Genomic DNA, 16,967 nt, shown 5'->3' with positions numbered 1-16,967 from the left:
TCTATCGTTAAACCCAATAATTACTTAAGGTTTATTGTACAAAACATATACTTTTCCAATCATTGCATTAGTGGATCCTGTGAAGTGTGCAATTAGTAACTTTTGATTGTTGATATTTATACTGTGGCCAGGACATGGAGGAAGATAGCTTGATTTAATGTAGGCATTACCTCCTTGGGTGGTGTTAACTTGTGATGTCTATTAGCACTTCAGAGTATGATCATCTTTTGAACAATTAAACTTATAGAAACACTGATCTTTACTAAATTTAGCCAGGAAAGTCAAAGCAACCATGTGATGGCTGTCTGCAATGTAGTTGTTGTCAATAATAGCCATCTGCATAAAGGCGGTCAATCAATCAAGTTGTCCTCCAAAAATTGTTCTGTCTGTAAAGAAATTCCAAAATAATATCTTTGCCCATAATGCCTTTTCCTTTGGTCTTCACCCGGAATCATCATCTCCTTTTATTGGTGTCTTGCTCTAGGGGGCAGATTTATCAAGGCTTTGCACTTCCACGGAGTCACACAATCTAACAACGCTAAGCAGTGCAAAGTCTCGATAATGATTCTCACAAACTACAAGCACAGTATTATTTTTCATGGAGCCGTTCAGTGTTTGAGAATCCTGCAGATAATTTGACTATGAATAAGAAATTCTGTAAAAAAAAGTCCCAAGGTAAACTGAAATGTGTGCCCACGAAATACACAAACAAATTAAAGTAATCTGCAACCGTAAATAGGAGCAAGCACGCATGCATAGGTTCTCTGCAAATTAATCATATCTGTACAAAAGAGCATCGTAATTGGGCACCAAGTTGCTTGCATGAACAAAGACTGTTTGGAGCAGAGGAAAAGAAGCACTTTGGAAAACGATTTTTTAGCAGAAAACATATAATCAAGAAAGAATTCCTAGGTCCAAAAGAAGGAGAAGAGAACTTTTAATAAATTAATCAAAATAGCTTGAAAATAATAAGGGTACAGACAGAAAAGAGAAACTGCAAAAAAGCAAAAGGTGTAAACCGAAAATATTAAGACTGAAACATTTGAGAAATGAAGGCAGAAATGACAGAGTGTGTGAAGATGTTTTCAAATATAAGAAGCAAAGAGGAAAAAGGAAGAATGTGACATAAATATTACTAGTAATAGGGTGATGCGAGAGTTTTCCTACATTCCTGGGAAAATGAGAGAGAAAGTTGCATGTTTTAGATAATATGGGTTAGCAGAATCCAAAAACAATTGTAATACGTGGGTGCCTTGGCATTTTAAGATGCAACCAAGCAGTACGTGAGGGGATTTGTGAATTCATTAACTGCAAATCAAGTGCATAACCGAATGTATGCTGACAAACAAGCTCGTTGTGTAATATGCCAATAAAGTTTCTTTCAAAGGTTAGTAAACATTGACCAAAAAGTATTCACCGCAGTGTGATAAATATAATTGGAATGTTGTTTATAATCTGTTTTAAAACCTAGGGGTATATTCACAAGAACATGTGATAACTACCGCAAGAGTATCTTTACGCAACTCTCAACATCGCAGCCCATCGTGGGAAAATTATGCCGTGCCAACCAAGGCGTTGGTAGCATGCAATACTCACCAGATAATGCGTCAAATGGCCGCGCAAAATTCAACGCCACACTCCAAAAATGCGAAACACAAGCGCAAAAATCATGCGATGAGGCCACTCGCGGTCCAAAAAGTACCGAAAACCAGCCACAGGCCTGCAAATCCCACGCATCTGGCGGGAAAATGCTACATAAAAACCACAGAAACAACACACCAGAAACAAGCCAAAGCACGTAGAAACATGGATGCACCCTGGCCCAGCGCAGAAGCCAATGCGAACCCTGCAGCCCCAACAGACCACCAGCAAGGAACAACAGGGTCGGGGAAAGCCAAGGAGAAGAGGGAGAGGAAGACGGGGTGCAGACTGCAGGAAAACAAGACCAGCGTCACGGAGGTGACAGAACACTACCAGCAACTGACCCACAAGCAGACCACCTGGAATGCAGTCAGGGTGCCAAGGAGGCCAATCGAGGAGGCCAAGAGGCGCTGCCATGACATGACAACTTAAACCAGGCACAAACCCGCTACCAACAGGAAGGAAGCAACGAAGACAGGAGGTGGCAGTCCTGTGCCACAGGAGGACCTGGAGGAAACCGAGGCCACAGTCAACAGTGTGGAGACACTGAAAGGAGTAGGGAGTATGGACACAGCTCGAGAGGACCTGACACAACATTAACAAGGAGAGTAACGAACAGGAACTGGGGGGGCGGGGGTCGATGGGCACAATGGCACACATGCACAACGAGGAATAGCACATTGCACACCTACAATTAACCAGGATCATGTCCCTGATCCCCTTGACACACTGCAGCACACACACATAGCAAGAACAGCACACCCTCATTTACGACAACGTGGTACAATGCGCATAGCCGGCACTGCAGAACAGAGGACACAACTGGCTCTGCACATTCAAAGAAACATGCCTACTACATCTGACAGAGCGGAAAACTGTGAAATGGAAATGTATGCGCACGACCTCACATCCGTCATGTAGTCCAAATGTACACTGTCCCGCAGCAGAATTCAGCACAACCCAAACACTCACAAAGTACATTGTCATACAATCTGCATGTAAATCAGAACAATGCACCAACATACTTGTCAACACAATATCAACATGCATTTCCCCTTCACGTTGCAGAGGGGCACACAACACCTCCAGCAGAGCACAGAAGACAACACATCTGTGATGCCGGAGAGGACAACCACACCTTCAACACCGATGCCCTACAACAGCCCATGGACATCCCATGCAACCCACCACCAGGACCCGGGCAGCCAAGCTACTCAGAGGAGAACACACAGCCTGCAACAAACCACACAGCAGGAAGCACCCACAAGCACAGCTGGCTCACAACACTTCACCCACCCACACATGGAACCCCAATACCATGTGTCAGGATGCCAAAAGGAGATGGCCAAACAGGAGTGGGGGGGGGTCTGAAACCATGGAAGGCGAACTATATCACATACGTTGGTGTCTATTACCCTTCAGGGACCATCTACAGCCTACAAAGGAGACCCACACAGCCATAGAGACACATGCAGATGCACATTCACAGTACAGAACCACGCCCAGGGGCAGGAAAATAGCAGTCACACACCCACATTGGCTCTGCGTACGATGGCACAGGCCACTCCCCTTACGAATTGAGTGGGTGATGACAAAGCTACATGTCCAAGCTCCAACCCGCTGCCTGAGGCGACATGGCTGCATCCGCTGTACATAGCACAATGGTAATGTTGTATGGTCCAGGGCTCTCATGCATACAACAAGACCACAGGGACACACGCATATATAATGCTGAACTGGCTACGGGCACGTGCGCCCAGCCCCTTTATTGGCAGGGCCACATGTACAGTGACGCCTGTGCTGAATGTGTGTGGGGTGAGTGTAAGCCAGCACGCACGGAGTGCTTGGTGCTGGCAACCACTTGAACAGTGGACACCAGTGCAACGGAAACAACTGAAAACACCTACATAACAGAGGCAACTGCTGAGCAACATGGAGAGAGCCAGAGAAAGTTCAGAGGACACACAACATGCAAACAGAAGTGTCCGTGAGTTGCAGTGCACTGAGGTAGGGGCACTACAGCTGAGCGCGCCCATGTGAATAAAAAGTGTAGGATTGTGTCTCCTTAAGATATTCCTGATGCAGATGCAGTGGGGTGTGTTAGACCTGCATCATCTTCCTCATCAATGTCCCAGGTCTCCCACACTGCTTGAGGTGACATTGCTGCGCAACCCCTCAACAATACAGAACTCAATCAGTAACGGACGATGGCTTGCGGTGGTCTGAGTCAGTGGCACCTGGAGTGACGAGCAGGGTATCAGTCCAATGGTGGCATCCATGACAGGTGTGAGCAACTCCGTAAGTCCTTCAGGACCACCATTTCGACTCTGGGAGATGGCGGTTGGAGGTGGTCCTGGCGGTGATGGCGTGTGCCTCCTGCAGTGATGGGACGTCCGACCCTGTCAGGACTCCATTTCATGAGTGAGCCCTGGTGGACCGCAGTTGAGGCCGGAGGGAGCAGACAGCGCAGAGGCCACAGACACATGGCATTGATGACACTAAGGCCATCGCCTCAGAGGCCATCCAATATCTCAGAAGAAGGGGTCCCGGAAATGACCAGCACAAAGTTAGTGGCCCTGGATGCACAGCGACCAGCACAGGCACCCTGCCACGGGACGGTGACTTGCGGTGCAGTCAGATAGGCCATGCGACCTGAGCGGGTCCTCATCAATTTCCGCGGTATATGTTGCGGAGGGTTGCGGAGGACAGTGGAAGGTGTCCTCCAGGGCATGATGCGGAAGGTCTGATGTTATCCGGAAGCAGTAAATGATGGAGTGGAATGCCACGGCCTCATTTTTGCCATGAAGTCAGTATCACCACCATGATGGCGACAACAACCTCAAGTCCATGGACTCAGTCGCCACCAAAGTCCAATGAGAAAGTGTCAATGGGTCTCGGGGAATAGACATATTGGCACCGGGGCTGAAAGGGGATGCAGTCTGTGATGAGGCCTGTACAATGATGTCAAGTCTGCCATAAATAAGCCAAGGCTGAATTCGAAGGTGTGTGTGACTTATTCGACTGCAGTGTAGGCCGGGGCAGCGGTCAGCAAGGGCCCACAGCCACGAGTCATTGGGTTGCTATGCAATTGGTTGCTGCCACCTGACCAAAGGGAGTACAGTGAAGTAGAAGCTTCTGTTTTATGCGTACACGGACAATGTATGATCAAGACTCAGTTCCAAATGTGTGACCTACTTGTCCGTAGTGTGGACCGAAGGCAGTAGTCAGCAGGGGACCACACCCACTTGTCGTTGGCTCGCGATGCACAGAGTTAGTGACACCAGGGCAGTTGTCGGTAGTGTTCGATCACCTTCGTAACGATGATCATATTCCCTCTGTACTGCAATGCGTCATCTTCTTACGCCTCTCCTTGCGTGCGATGATATGTATTCTGCCTTTGAATAATCGATGTTCAGTCCCAATTCTGTGACCTACTCGTGCGCATTGTAGGCCAAGGGCAGTAGTCCGCATAGGTCCACAGACACGTGTGGTTGTAATGCTATGCACAGACTTGGTGGCACCACATCAAAAGGGAGTATGATGACATGAACTCTGCCTTAAATAATGTTCACTGCCATGGTGTAATCAAGACTCAGTTCCATATGTGTGACCTACTTGACCATGGTGTAGGCTGAAGGCGGCAGTAGAGTACGTCAACAAGAAAGGACTACAGTGGGCCTGTGTCGTGGAGGCCATGATGGTCTGAGAGGCTGCCAAGGTCGCGGCCCTCAGGCTTGGAGCTAGCGCAGGTACGTGGTGGGCTCTCCTTGACACATGCCATTGTCAGAAGGTGATCAGTGTGGCCTGGCTGCGCAGGGACGGGCCTGATGGGTTCAGGGTCCAGCGGGCCGGGATATGGCAGGTGGACAGGATCGCAGGCAACTCCGCTCACGAGGACAGTGTCGGCCTCGTGGCGTGGTGAGAGGCACCGCCCTGGCACAGACGTTTGGCTTTCCAGAAGAGGACCACGCCCAGGGCTATGTGCTTTTTATTCTCACCCCTATGCTGGCCTGGTGTACGCCGGGCCATCCCACTCCACTCACGCTTACGGGGGGACGTAACAGGCAACATTTCCACGAACTCCCCCGCTGGCTGGGGTGACATTGTTGCATCCACTGTCCACTACACTCCAAACACCAGCGGTGTATGTCGCCATGGATATGGGTGTATTCGGCATACTGCACTCTGTCGAATATTAGTACCTGAGCTCTCTCGAATATTAGTACCTGAGCTCTGTGTAGGAGCTGCAGTAGGTGTAATTACTGTAGGTTGGACCGCTAGAGTCCTCAAGATAAAGTGTGCCATGTTTCTGTAGAGTTTTATCAACCATTTGTGTTGAACAAGCAGTTCATCCTGTGGCATTGTGTCAATGTCTGGATGCGGTGCATAGGTCACTAATATCGGCCATGTTGCTCCTGGAATCCCTAAAGGATCAAGCCTTGCTCTTGTTTTTATGTGGAGTAGGGTGCCATTAAACCAGAAAATATGTTCCTGGAAAGTAAGCGGAATCTCAGTCTCCTCAAAAGGAGTGTAGACTGCTGGAATGTTATTGTGTATGTAATAATGAAAAGTTGTTGTTACAGCATCGGCTGCTGGGAATATAACCCATGAGTAGAATACCTCTGTTTTGAAATCTATCACGAATATTACTACACCTCCTCTGGGTTGTAACCCATGTTTGAGTAGTTTTACTGTTAAATTTTGTCTTACTTTGGGTTCAATCTGTTTTGCATTTTCATCTTCCTCACCAGACTGATTAAGTCCTTAGGGCAGATGATCTATTAGGTTTAAATCTCCGTTCTCAACAGACACTGTGTATAGAACAAAGGATAACTGTCTAAGGAAATTATGCAAGGTTTTATGCAGAGGTTTTATGCGCAATTTTGGGAATATTTCCTTCAAACTTGAATAACCAACAGGCAATAAATAGGATATCTTGCCTATTCAGCTGTTGCGGAGATTTTTTCCCACTTACTCCAGAAGTCCTGGGGTTTTGTAAGTATGGTCTCTGAGAATAAGCACGACTGGGTTACTCAGATTCTACTGTTGAGTAGGTGTGCCATCAATATACAACGTTGGGCACCATATAGTGTAGTCCTAATAGTACCCTGTCACGCAGGACCTACGCTGTTTACGGATAACATATACTGTGGGTCTGGTGGTAGACTGACTCCGTGCACCCCCGCCGCATATGTTAGACTATGGTTTGCATTAGCTAGCTTGCAGTGCCACTAGAATCTCCTGCTATCAGAAAGATTTGTTTTTGGTAACCTCAGAACACAATAACCTCAGACTCGTGGAAACAATATACTGCTTTTCACCCAGTCACTTGTTCTTGCTTGTTTTGCTCTCAGAGAGATGCAGAGAGGAAACAGTTGAGCGTTTTCAAACTAAGAATTTATTGTTCCGTAGTTCTTCTCATGTCGAATAAGTGTGCTGTTACCACTATAAAACAGTAGCAGAGATATAGAAACAGCAGTACAGTGAATAAAAAGGAACAGTATTGTTCTACCATTATGCAATAGTCACGAACATATACATGAATATGAAATGCATTTATAAAATGAAGTGCATACTCCTAAGATGCCTGACTAGATGTACCTAAGTGTACTTAACATATGAGTAGGTGCTACAGAGCCTAAGCCTATAAGCCAAGAATCTCACTAGGATTGAGTCAAACCCCCATACCTGAATAGTGAGAGTGTGGGACTTCATCCTGGACTTGAGCTGGAAACGCCGCAAGGGATCGTCAGACCACTGTCATCTGGAGCGACGGCATGCCAGAGCTGCAGCGTCTCTGGTCAGTGTGTTGGTCTTGAAGTCTCGGTTCCCTCCTGCCTTCTGATAGCAAGAGGTGCTGTATTTATACAGTCTATGTACGTGTTTCACCCATTGTTCAGTATGAGGATGACGTTGGGGATTAAACCTTGTGCGTCGATGGGAGAGGTAAAGCATGCCTCCTGGAGAGTGTACTCATCAATTATTCATATGTGCTAAGGATGACGTCTTAGCAATATCGATTGGGAAAAACCTGCCCTCGGCATGGAACTAGGTGAAAGGTTTAGTCCATAATAGGCTACAGTCCTAATAAGGCGTGATGTCCCTATAAGGCATTCTGTCCTCATTTGGAGTTATGTCCTTATAAGGCTCGTTCATATGAAATAATGGGAGGCTGATGTAGGGAAAGTGGACGATGTTCTCTGGACCTATGTTAGGGTACCGAAATGAAATATAACAGCATAAGCTTCAAAGACAGACAGGGACAGTCAGAGAAAGTCAGGTCAATTTACTCCCATTCCCTTTGAACCCAGCTAGATGGCAGGCTTAAGAATGGGATTGCAGATGTCAGGGGGAGGAGAGCTATGGAAGTGATCCATACTGGAGGTTAGTTTAACTAGTTCTTGCTCCTCTGCTGAGACTTCAGCCATATTGAATTTCGGAGAAATAGTGCTTTCTGGGCGACCATTATGCCACACTTTGGAGGAAGTAGTCATGCTCTGGGGTGTGGCCCTGCACCTCATTGGACAGGAGTGCCCTCCTGCTTGACCCCAGAGAACACTGAATAAGTATCTGAGAGGGCAAAGCCTCTGAGATCTTCTGCTTGAATCTAAAAGAAGAAGAAGGGTCCAGGCTAGAAGCTTGATTTGCACCAACCAGGCCATGCACCCTAACTGACTGCACCTGCTGCACAACCTGGAACTACAGCCATGTGGACCTAACTGGCTGCTATGGGATTGAAGAGTTAACTCCTGCAAGCTACAGGTTAACAGAGCTCACCTGGACCATCACCACAAAGAATACCGAACCTGGAGTGTGTCCAGATAATTTGTAAGTGTTTTGTCCAAGTGGATTGTGGGAAATGAAGTCCCAAACTTTCAAGGACCATCTTGAAGATTTCAGACCCATGGACTGTGTTTTGGACACTTTAGGGACCCCTGAGGAACTCCAAAAGTAGTTCCAGAAGTTTGGAGAAGTTTTGAGCAACTTTGAAAATAAGCTCTATATGTGGACTGACTCAACCTGGAGAGCCCAGCCAGCGATCCTCAACCGCTAGACAGCCTGCCCCGCTGATTCATCCCGTTGAAAAGCTCCAGAGGTCCGACTTCCAGAGTTTGACTGGGAGCTCCCTGGAAAGCAAGCCTGCGAACCCCCACCGAACCCGGCTTGGTGAAGAGCATGGAGGGATCCTGGCAAAGGTAAAAACTTGACCGACTCCACTGCGAGAGTCAAGCCGTCCACCTTAACCCATGAGTGGTCCTGGACCTCTGGTTCATCCTGCTGAAAATCACCGGAGGTCCAACTGCCAAAGATTTACCGGGAGCTCATCGAAAGTCAAGCCAACGACCCAGCACAGAACCTAGACTGGTGGAGAGAAAGTCAGAACATAAAACTTTGCCCAAGACCTACCGTGAGGGGCAGCCATGCAGGGCTCCATCGCAGTCAGCCTGAAACTTTCATTTTGTCCTGGTCAAGCATGGCCAGATGTCCCAATAGACGCTATAGGTTTTTTATATGCTGTACAGTGCTAAATCTTTTTAAAAAAATCATATCTCCTGGTCCCTACATAAGATTTTTTTCCTTTTGGTGTCATTTTAAAGACAAACATATTTCCTATTTTTATAAATTGCTGTTGGATTTTTATTGTGTGTTGTGTCTTAATTACTTACTGAATTGGTGTTTTTAAATGCTTTACATACCTGTCTCTGAAGTTAAGTCTGCCTGCTCGCAGCCAAGCTACCAAGGGTTAAGCATGGGAATAGTTTTCTGATTCCTATTCTGAGCCCTAAACTGTGCTAGGGGCCTTATAGCCAGTGGTAGATATATATTTACCACTACTAATAATCCACTTTCCAACAGGCACTACTAGAACTATTCCCATTAGAGGGACCTCGGGCAATAGTGTTATTTGAACCTCTACACTACATACACTGTACTTGTATGAAGAAGGCACTTTTATAGACTGTTCGGAGGAGGCAGACCCTGCTTCATTGTTTGATGGTATTGACTGGGTGATTCCAGGAATGTTTCACACATTTCAAGGGCAGTGCTAATTTCAGCTAAAGGTGCTAAGACAGTTAAGCATGTTTTTCACAGTATCACCAATGCCTTAAACCACAAACAAAGAATCATTTAGCAAAGAGTACCTAGTGGTCCAATGGAATCCCAATGGGTCCCCACCTGAAGGTTGCGGCTGGCCCAATAAATTTTCCCACAGTTAGGGTGCAATAAACCTAGCAGATCACTAGATCACCAAAATTCAGTTGCTGGGGAAAGGGGCAGTCCCAGGGAGGCCCATGTCAGTGGTGGACCAGCTGAGGTGAAGGCCCTTGAGGGTAGTGGTGTGTGTAGCGTTACAACCTGTTAAGTCTGGAGAGAGTGTTGTAATGCTTTTGGCGAGGGGTTCGTGAGCTCCTTTGTTTCTTGCAGTGGATCCGTGGTGGACCCAGAGGCTCAGGGTAGAGTAGGTGACTGCCAGAGAATAGTGAATGATTGTCGTCTTAAAACTTACAAAATGTGATGGGATGATTGCTTGCAAATAGTCTAACCATTCTAAAATGCTCAGGCTCGCATCAAAACCTATAATCTTTTTCCCTACCACGTGACCTCATATTATAGCCAGCCATATTCAAATCATTCTTAGTACTGCTCCAGTAGGAAGAGCCCAACCTTAACTGCCTTGCAAATTTCTTTCTGAACAGGAACACAGGCAATCCGAGACCAGTTTTGGTCTATTTGAGCCTCTTCAATCGGGTGCAAGTTCGTTCCAATGTCCCAGTTAGCACAGAACACCTCTGAGTATACCCTTGGCCACTTCGGACATTACATCAAACACACAAAAGAAGGTGTGGGAATTCTTGCAAGTATCCCAACCATTGCCAAAACCCTCAGGGTAGCATACATTCCTTTTTTTCTTTGCACATTATGCAACCTCAAATTAGACCTTTTGTGTGACTCTTTCTGATGGCAGCCTGAGTGTGCTACTCTTGAGACGGAGAAGGCTGCAGCCCCCCATAGACTTTGCGGCTTTGCTAGGCACTGATGTGGAGAGCTCATGAGCTAAATGAGGGAGAAGGCAATCGTAGCAGATGTGAACTGTCAAAAATGCATTAAACGTACATTTGATTTTACGGAGATTAATGCCTAATGACTAAACCTGCTGATACACCAGTTTGCAACCAGATAACCACAGTTGGTACTTTGTTCTTTTTGGTGCTATTTTTAATTCAAGCTTTACAAATTCATATCTCGGATTCTACTTATTGAATGTTTATCTTTTTCATGTCATAGTAATTGTTATAATAGTGTCTATTTTTATAAATTAGTTTGAGATTTGTCTTGTATTGTGTTTTCATCTTTTGCTGTTTGAGTGCTGAATAAATACTTTACAGATTGCCTCTTCTCTGTGCCAAGCTACAGGAGGGTTGAGCGTAGGTTTATTAAGTGACTCTGGTGATTCATCCTGACAAGGATTGTGATTATTATTTGACGTGAGTCTTATCCCCCTTAAGTATAATTCTAATATCCTCCATTTGCCATCTCTGCAAATCACCAGTCTCAGCTTAGAACTACTTTACAGTGTCTTCAGGCTGACTCTTGAATGAACAATGTACACCCCAGATGTGCCATGCCTCCCTAGTCCTACTGATATCATAATCTTCTATCCTCCACACATCACAAGGCATTCCTCCCGCTGAAATCTATTGTGTTGCTGTGTGTATCTGTAAAAGTTGAAGCTTAATTTTTTTCGCCTTGCCATCTCTTATTTCTATCGTTGTAACTATTGATGATATGTCATATATGCACCTAGTGTAACCACTTATTTTATCCTGTAATATATAATATTTTATTCTTCATTTTGGAGGTATATGCTATGCATCATATTTTTACTCAGTTTGCTCCACCATCCCTGTCCCATGCTTCAGCAACATTATAATGCATCTTTCTCCTACATAAGTGCTGTTATCATCATTGCATTGTAGTCTTCTTCTCTCAGCAATAATAGATTCACTCTGTACATTGTATTATTATTGTGAAATGTTATCCTTATTAATTTGCTCTCCTCACTATTCAGTGTTCAGTGTTCAATGTTCTGATGCTCTTTGGCGCCTGGTTTGAGCTATTAAATGTAGGACATTAAATAAATAAGTAAATAAATTAATGTATATATTGTTCTCTACTCCTTCATAGGTAACATGTTTTCAGTTCTGAACATGGTTACAAAGATAAAATCAAAATATTTTAAAGGTTGAGCACTGCATGGATGATGTAATCACTTGCTTGGAATGAAGGTGTGCCTATGTGTCCCACACCATATTTTTAAATATATGTGTACCTCTTCTAGACATATATTGTTCAATGTACATGGATTGTTGGCAATCTATAGAAATAAGGCTTATCAATGTAATTTGCTGCCTCCTATTATATTTCACTTCTGACATTGACTTGATTTTTTAATATCAGTGGTTTGTTGCTTTTCAATCCCAGTATTCAGCTATTGCTGTGTGTATCAGGGTGATATTTGGTGAACAGCCCATGACCTCGGAATCTTGGTTCACCAACATGGGATGTTTTCTTTGGTGAGGCTGGCCCCTGCTTATTTCTGCATGGACAATTGTGGATCAGTGCAGCTCGCGGCCCTTCACTCTACATTTTGATGCATCAGCCTCTTAAACCTTACAAACAAGGATGGCATTGGAATGATAAGAGAAGCCTTCTCTGTGAGGTGGAAGGTGGCTGTACCCAGGACATTGACCAGTGATCATGCACACTGTGTGCAGCCAGCTCATGAGAGACAGCTGATATTGTATGCAGCAGCTAGGATACAGACAGTCAGAACTGCTCACTCAACAGGTCTGCAGCAACTGAGACAATCAATTCCAACCGGGAGCGAATTACATTACAGTGCCTTCTGTGGACTTAGGGTTTGGATGTAAATGTGATAATGGAAGTTAAGAAAGGGAGTGGGCTGAAAAAGTCAAGTGTATGTTTGGGGGACTGTACTAAAGTTTGAGTGGGAGATTTGTTGCCACAGTGCTCCATTGTGAACCGTGAAAGCAATCAGAAGGTTTTCCCCGCAAGTGTCCATGATTCATGACTCCAAATTGGGGATTACTCACCTCCCTCAGATCTCAAGACCTCAGAGGTTCATCCAAATATGGTCAATAATACGTGTTGATGACATTCTTAATCCCTTATCCTAGAACACATTTGTCCCACTGTGCCTACATTTTCCATGAGTGAGACCTGTAACGTGGGCATGTGGAGGTGATATATGGTCTAGTGGAAGCTTCTCCAATGAGTAGCTAGTGAACTCTTGATAGTTACCAGTAAATAGCTCTCCTGTTTGTAGTCTAGTCTACCAAATTAGAAGCTTTTGCTTGGCTGAAATCATATATACATATCAACATTTAAAAGTGTTTATTCTACATGAAAATGTGTGTATTTTCAGAACTCATCAACTTGGAGAAAAATTGTTGAATTTTCAAAATATGTTTACAGTTGATTGTTGAGTGATCGTAATCTGGTTATTACTAATAGTATTACCTCGGTGCCATGGGTATTGCAGCTATAGCTGTTATCTATTACCCATGTAAGGCTTTCTAAAGTGACAAAAATGTTTTCACTTTACAGCTGACAACCCTACCTGAGGCACTGAGATGTTCACTTCTGGTAATCTTGCATATGGTGACCACTAATGTAATCTTATCTGATGCTAATAATATTAGATGCCTAAGATGATTTTCATTGACCATATTATGGAAAAGGTTGGCGATCCTTGGTCTACTCTCAATGTAATAATGATATGGATATGTTTCAATTCTCTCGCTATCCACCTTTGAATATGGCTTTCGATGATATTTCGAACATGACTGAATTACGTGCAGACACATTCGCTTTTGTTGAAGATGACGTTTCCAAAATTTACGCACTGATTCAGGAAGAAATCACACCTTCTTTAAACATCAAAAACAAAGATAGCAACATACGACAATTACTATACCTATCAAGGCGAGAAATTAACCAAAGATTACATGCATCTACTCTCATTAAATACCATCGTGCACAGAGAATTCCCCGAGGATTACGGATTGCCTTGAAACCTCTTCTTTGCAGACACAGTCCAAAATTCGTAGAAAGGTGGTACGCCATTCTTAATAAGTGCTCCCTCGATCTGATTTTGTTGATTATCGAAGAACTCTCGAAGGTGTTGGAAGACTTATCCAAAGACATTTCAACCATCAAATCTGAACTGACCAACATGATGGATCCCAACGATTTCACTAAAATGTTGGAAGATATAAACACACAACTTGACAAATATTCCGTGGAAATCAATGAGAGCAAAATTCGCAAGTATAAACGCGATACTATCGATTATAAATTGGGAGAGGTCTACACATGGGCCGAAGTATACGCAAGACGTAGACAGAATCGTCCATCCGATAAAACCGATACAGACACCTCTTCATCTGGAAGCGAAACCAGAACTAGGTCATCGAATCAACCACCCATGCGACCGCCTCCAACAACAACACATTCGGATGCACCAACTCCCAGCACTTAGGCTTATTTTTTAGAGGAAACCGGGGACAAAGACGACCCAGGAGGAGTAAAAGAAAAAGACAAGGAAACATCCGAACCGAAGACCATTCCGGCCACCAGCAAACGTCAGAAAGGGAGCAGGAAACCCTAGAGGACAACAACTTAGTTATCAACATTTCCTCTTATTCTTTGAATCCAATGGAACTGAAAACTCTACAGAAAGGAACATCTTTCGTACCCACCTGTCACACCACCTCTCTGGAATTGGAAATTAGTTTTTTCAAACTCATGCGCAACCTACGTTTACAAAATTTCTTTGAAAACATAACTCAAATTGATGACACCCAGAGAAGTGATTTTCTAAAGGGCCTCAAATCACCCAGCACCTACATGGCTCCAGTGAGCCACAAAAGCTTGGACACCTTCGAGACACTGGTAAAAAAGGATTTACAAATGTTAACTTTCACTAAAAAATCCAAACACCGAAATCTTTCGGTTAAGGAGCACAACATCCTCTTGAAACTAGCTAACAATTCCAACATAACCTGTCAAAATGCTGACAAGGGAGGAGCACTAGTCATTATGGACACAGAGTATTACATCCAACAAGTACATAATCATGTATCCAACACCGACACCTACATGAAGTTGACCCAGAATCCCACAGAAGAATTCACATCCATTCTTCAAGCAATTTTACAGAAAGCTCTCAACGATGGCGTGATCCAAGAAAAGGCGTACAAATTCTTGTTGAAAAGCTACCCACGGTCACCTTCTTTATATATGTTACCTAAGGTACACAAGAACATCGAAAAACCTCCTTTTCGACCTATTGTTTCCACCAGAGGCAGTTTACACGAACCCATTGGAAAATTGTTGGATAGATACCTACAACCGTTTGTGTTAAACATGAGTAGCTATGTACGAGACACCACCGATTTCATTAACAAAATCAACAGCATCACTCTGGATGATAACAAGGAATATTGGTTATGTACAGTGGACGTGACATCCTTGTACACTTCCATTCCACATGATGTAGGCATCTCTACCATTGAACATACTTTGGTCAATTCTAACTTGGATCCTCAACTACAACTATTCCTACTAGAACTATTGTACTTCACCCTGTATCACAGTTATTTTAAATGGCAAGATCAATGGTACTTACAGCTCACAGGTACATCGATGGGCATGTGCCGCTCCGGCATATGCCAATATCTTTATGGAAAAATTTGAAACCGAGAACATTTTGAATAACACCACTTGGCAGAATCACGTCACCATTTTTCTAAGATATATTGATGACATATTCTTTATATGGCAAGGAGCACATTCTGAACTCATGACAGCACTCAACTCTTTGAATACCATTGATGAAAGAATTCAATTCACCTTTGAAATGCAAGAGGATTCTGCTACATTTCTGGATGTTAAAATCAGTCGGATTCATAATAAGCTTGAGACCACCATACATCGAAAAAAAACGGACCGTAACAACCTGTTACATTTTACCAGCTTTCATCAACCCGCACTCAAAAATCACCTACCATATTCTCAACTATTACGTGTAAAACGGATTGTTTCTCAAACTGATATTTGCACTCAAGAAATGGAAAAGATGCTTAACAAATTTTCCCAGAGAGGATACCCACAACAAATCCTCACGCAAGCAGTACAACGTTGCTCTACTACCTCCCGAAACCAATTGTTGAGAAAATCTGACAAACCCACAAATCGACGAGCAGTTGTAGTTTCTAAATTTTCAACTATGAGCAACTACTACAAAAAACTAATCTTGAGACATTGGCCAATATTGTCCATTGAACCAGATTTCAGAGGGCTATTTAAAGACAAACCTATCTTCGCATTCAAAAGAGGCAAAAACCTCAAAGAAATACTCACCAAACCAACTGATACATCTTGCACGACTTACAAAGGAACGAGACCTTGTTACAATTGCAGTAATTGTAACAATGTGATCACTGGTCCCTTCATCAATCATCCAATGAAAGGTCACAAAATCAACCTCAAAGTGAACGCCACGTGCAACACCATGAACGTTATTTACCTCCTTAAATGTCCCTGCGGATCTGTGTACGTTGGCAAAACCGAAAGAAAAATAAAGACCAGGATTCTTGAACACAGGAGCAACATTCGAACTAACAACATCAAATCTACCATAGCAGTACACTTCACTGAATTTCATCATAACATCAGTCAGCTCAAATTCATAGTACTTGAAACTGTAGAAGTCAAAGAAGGAAGAGACATTCACAATCTGCTTCTCCGCAGGGAAAATCACTGGATCAAATTGTTGAACTCAATGAAGCCAAACGGACTCAATGATCGTATGGAATTTTTGTGTTACTTGTAAACGCCACTATTTCTTACGTTATCACACTCGTCTGTCAATTTTGTTTTTATTTCCATTATTTTACTTTTTATCATTATCATTTACCTTTTGATAACCATAATTATAACAACACACACAACAGTCACTGTTTATAAATTCTTACACAACTTGTCACTGCAATATGGCGCTTGCACTTCGCACGATTTTTATAGTCCTCTTTCTATACCTATGAAGCGCGTTATTTAAAACACCTTAGAAGCGCACTTCTGCGTTCGCGTCTATGTCAACCACGAGACATTCGGAGCACCAAGAAAGCACTTAGCGTTTCGTAAGTTTGTTTCACTTTTGTGTTTCTACTTGTCACATTTAATTTTACAATCACGCTGCTCGCTACACTGGCACAGGTTGCGTTTGAGCATTTCCCTTC

Source organism: Triturus cristatus, chromosome 8, assembly GCF_964204655.1.
Source record: "Triturus cristatus chromosome 8, aTriCri1.1, whole genome shotgun sequence".
Taxonomy (NCBI): domain Eukaryota; kingdom Metazoa; phylum Chordata; class Amphibia; order Caudata; family Salamandridae; genus Triturus; species Triturus cristatus.
Note: the sequence above shows the minus strand (reverse complement) of the source record.